Source organism: Anolis carolinensis, chromosome 5 (genome assembly GCF_035594765.1).
Source record: "Anolis carolinensis isolate JA03-04 chromosome 5, rAnoCar3.1.pri, whole genome shotgun sequence".
NCBI classification, from domain to species: domain Eukaryota; kingdom Metazoa; phylum Chordata; class Lepidosauria; order Squamata; family Dactyloidae; genus Anolis; species Anolis carolinensis.
Genome location: NC_085845.1, coordinates 60,510,791 through 60,515,471, shown reverse-complemented (window position 1 = coordinate 60,515,471; position 4,681 = coordinate 60,510,791). Strand labels below are relative to the sequence as shown.

General features: G+C 38.0%; 1 pseudogene; it reads left to right on the top strand.

The window, feature by feature from the left end:
• The first annotated feature begins 1,599 nt into the window (after window positions 1–1,599).
• Window positions 1,600–3,793, top strand: LOC100566799 (large ribosomal subunit protein eL34-like; annotated as a pseudogene).
• Window positions 3,794–4,681: the final 888 nt, after the last annotated feature.

Below are 4,681 nucleotides of genomic sequence, written 5' to 3'. Positions count from 1 at the left end.
GGGTATTTTTGTCATTTCTCACACAAAGATTATTACCAAAGAGATGAAGGTAATAAGGTCATGAGGAAAAGCATTGCCGTGTTTATGCTTTTGGTGGGGACCCTTCAGTAGCAACCAGCTTGGGGAAACTGTCTTCTGTGTGTCTTAAATATCAGAACAATTAAATCTTCTCTTTGACATTTGCCTAAAAACAAGAACTCTGAAATATGGGGATCCTCTTTCCATTAAAATCAATCATGTATTTCATGGAAAGTTTCGACACTGAGTCTAGTCCATAGAAGCATATTCTCACACACAAGCCTGTCCAGGCTTTGTGTTTATTATCACATGAAGCCACCCTTCCACAGTGTGATCACTAATCCCAGGAACATATCAGCATTATCATCCTTCTGTGACACTTTGCTGCTTGTGAGTCCCACATCTGGATTTCCTGTTGGGGAGGCAAATATTATTTCTCTTAAATTGCCCTGGTTCTACTCTATTGGATTTTGGAGTCTGTAATTTGGTGAGGCACTGAAGGAGTTGTCTGGCTGAAAATTCTAAATGCCCTTGGAAATCTCAGTTTTCCATATGATAAAACCATAGTAGTTAAAATGGCACAATTATTCTGCCCTGTGTCAGACAATCAGTGGTAACATAAACTTGTGGTGTGCATACACAAAAATGTAGATGTGATATAGTTTTATCTGCTCAAAACTTGGGTTCTAATATTTCCTGCAGTGTTATATTTTATGTTTATATTGGGGTGAGAGTGTGAAAGCTTTGTGTCGAAAGATGGGCATTTCATTGTTTCTTTGGAGAAAGAGAACTGTTCTTTGCAAGAGATAACTGTATATATAGGAAGCACAGATAAGGGAATTAGATTAAAATACATGGTTTCCTGTCTTTTCCAAAGGAGACATTCCCTGGAGAGTTCCTCTGTTTACGTAAGTCGCTATGTGGAAAACAAACCCTAGATTGTTTCCATTGATTTTTAGAAGAATTACCAAATGCACCTACAAAACAGCTAACAATCATAAAATCCCAAATGTGCTTGAAAGCAACAGTGGGAACATGATAGCAAAATGTTAGACGACAACAACCAATTTGTAGTAAAACAAAGCAAAATGAGGGAGGAACAGCATCCAAGGAAGGAGATACTGTAGTCTTGCTTATCCAACAGAAACAGGCCAGCAGAACGTTGGATAAGCAAAAATGTTGGATAATAAGGAGGGATTAAGGAAAAGCCTATTAAACATCAAATTACGTTATGATTTTACAAATTAAGCACCAAAATATCATGTTTTACAACAAATCGATAGAAAAAGCAGTTCAATACATGGTAACGTTATGTAGTAATTACTGTATTTACGAATTTAGTACCAAAATATCACAATGTTTTGAAAACATTGATTACAAAAACATCGACTACTAAAAAATTGACTACAAATAAAGATAGAATTGCTGACTAGAGAAACAGCTGTGGATCTCGGTGGGAGGCAGACTGCATTGGATAATCCAGAACGTTGGATGAGCAAAGGTTGGATAAGCGAGACTCTACTGTACTTCAGTTTAAGAGAGATCCAACTTTCATCTAGAGATCAATAGGAAAAGATCAAAATGAAACTTGTTTATGGAATTGCAAAGCCTTGGTGCCACTATTGAGAGAAGAGCTTCTTTGGGCTACAGTTCCAGAGCCAGCACATCATTTCAACTCATAAGACCTCAAAACTGATATTTAAGTATGAACAGGTTCATAAAGAAGACAGACCTTTAGGAATTAAGCAGCAAGAAACAATTGAAAAACATCCAGAATACAGTACTCCAGTGTCATTCCTGTGTTATTAAACTGTGGGTATTTCAGTGCTTTCTAGGTAGTCATTTAACTATTTCTATTTTGTCATACTTAAACTACATAGAAATAAGCTCTTTCACTTCCGGCTTCAGCACTGGCTGGTGAGAAAATGGTTCAGCGTTTGACATACCATCATAGGCTGTCCTACAACATAGCGTCTAACAAGACAAGGCTGTCCTGAACACTAGGTAACAGGATTTACACCAGGAAAGTAGGGAAGGCACCAAAGTATGTGTGTGGTGCATGTCCAGGAAGACTTTGTGGTGTTCAGGCTGTTTGTCCCAAGATTCTTATGAGGCTGTGTAAAACAAAGAAGCATGTTAGCAGAGCCTATGGAGCGTCTATGTGCGCTAAGTGCATTCGTGACAAAATCAAATGGGCATTTCTTATTGAGGAACTGAAAATTGTTGTCAGGGTGCTGAAGACCCAAGCACAAAGTCAGAAATCAAAGTGAACATTTGTATTGCCAGCCTAGTAATAAATGAAAAAAATAACTTTTAAAAAATAAGCTCAATGGTAGCAAAACTTTTAAAAACATTTTACATGTGGAATTGCCTTAAGATTATATCAATTTTATCATGGCTTGGGTGAATCACACCTATATTTGGAAAATAATACTTGAGATATTATGGATTTGATAGCTGCATATTTTCCACTCCTATATCAGTTCCTTTTTCAGTAATTGTACTGTTACCTTACAAAAGCAAACAAGGCCAGTAAAGGAGAAATTGATCCAAGTGATAGCTTTTAACTTGATTACTTTATCATTCGATTCAAGTAATTTCACCAATAAAACTATAAACATTAGAATAACAAAATGACTAATGTGGACGTACTGCATATATGGGAACTTGCTGCATTCTTAACAGAGGATACTTTATATATCTCAGTCAAGAGTCATAATGGTTACCTTGAATTGTTGGGTCAATGGTGGAAACAGATCTTTAATAAAATAAATAAATTTTTGTCCACATTTCCCAAGAGATTATTTTCTTATTCTTAAACAGTCTATAAATTAATCTGTAATATCTTGAACTTTTTTAAAAAATGAAGCTCTTCAAGTCCAGAATGAAGGGAAGCAATTTTTCTTGTCCTGCCATATATATAAAAGCATTAGAAGAGTACGTATTCTGTCATTGAACATTTGCCAAGTCTTCCAAAGGTAGAGAAAAAAAACATGAATACATCTGGATTTCCATCTGTCCTGTACCATCCTCAGCCCTGTTCTTTCACATTTCACTCCATTTTTAATTCATTCCTTTGTGCCTATTCTAACGAAATATAATGACTTAGCTCCGATTCTAGCATCTAGCTGTTTTGTTATGGAAATGCAAAGAACTTGGAGGTGAGTATGAGTGAGGAAATATGGCTAGCACCTTAACATAAAGCAATTGTTACAGCCAAAGTATAATACAGGACTGGGCAAAGTATGGCCATGAACCACACGCAGCCCCCCTAGAGATCAAAAACACTAAGGCTCATAAAGTATAATATTGGTGTGACTGTGGTCATACATATTGTTGTTATGTGTTTATATACCAGCTTTTTTTATAATGTTGTAGACAAATTTCAAAGGGATAAGAATGGAGAGTACTGCATTGAACTCCTGGAATAAGACTCATTGAATTCAAAGGGACTTCTCTTGAGTAAGCATGTACAGAAACACATCAAAATCAGTGAAACATTTGGGCATATCTACACTGACTACTTACTTCAAAGGGGCCCCAAATCAGCTCAGTGGTGGCCAAATGCTGCACAGAGCTGATCTGGGATAACATGGACCTTATTGCGGTCTTGACTTACATTACCAAAAATCAGAGAATACTCCAAATTCTGGACTTTGGGGCCATGTAAACAGTTGGGTCAGTTCTGAAATGGAACAGGCCACAACTGTTTTCACTACCATCCCATGTTTCCTGGGTTCGGGCAGCCCAAGGACATGGGATGGCACTTATCATCCCTGCCCATTCTCAATGACATAGCAGTCTCCAGGTGAGCCATTTGTTTTGCCAGTCACTCATCGCTTGAAGTGAAGTCGGATGGGGTGATCAGAAAAGATTGCCCCATCACTATGTCGCCTCATCCAGCATCACTGCAGGCAATGACTGGACTCATGTCACAGCCAGAAACCACATGATATGGGGAACAGGAAGGGATGGTAATGGTGGCCATCCAATGGTGCCAAACTGGATTCCTTGCCGCTGGGTGGTTGGAACGCCCTCCCTCTACCGGATGGGGGTATGTAACTTATCTTGGGGGCAATCTGGTATAAGCCATGCCAAATCAATCCTTGGATAGTGAATCAGCATAGCTGTGTCCATAAAGGTAAAGGTTTCCCCTTAACATTAAGTCTAGTCAAGTCCGATTCTGGGGGTGGTGCTCATCTCCATTTCTAAGCCAAAGAGCTGGCATTGTTCATAGACACCTCCTAGGTCATATGGCCAGCATGACGGCATGATCTGTCCATAGTGTCCAAGAAATTAAACTGATCTAGAAATTAAACTGATGTGCAGTTTAATTGCTCCTCTGCCATCCAGATGTTTTGGATTGCAACTGTCACAGCCCTTTACCACTGACCATATTGGATAAGACTAATGGGAGTTGTAAGTGAAAGCATGTGGTATGAAGAAATGTCCTTACTCATGGTCAATTAAATCATTCATATTACGTTTCAATTAAGAAATTGCATTTAAGCTGTTCTCCATTGCTGTTATCTTCTAAGAGTGCCATTTTGACATCAAATTAATAATTTAATAATGTAATTAACTGAAATAATTACTTTTTCACACAAAGCAGGCAAATCACCATTACAACAGGACAACAGCATATTTATCACTATGCAAATAC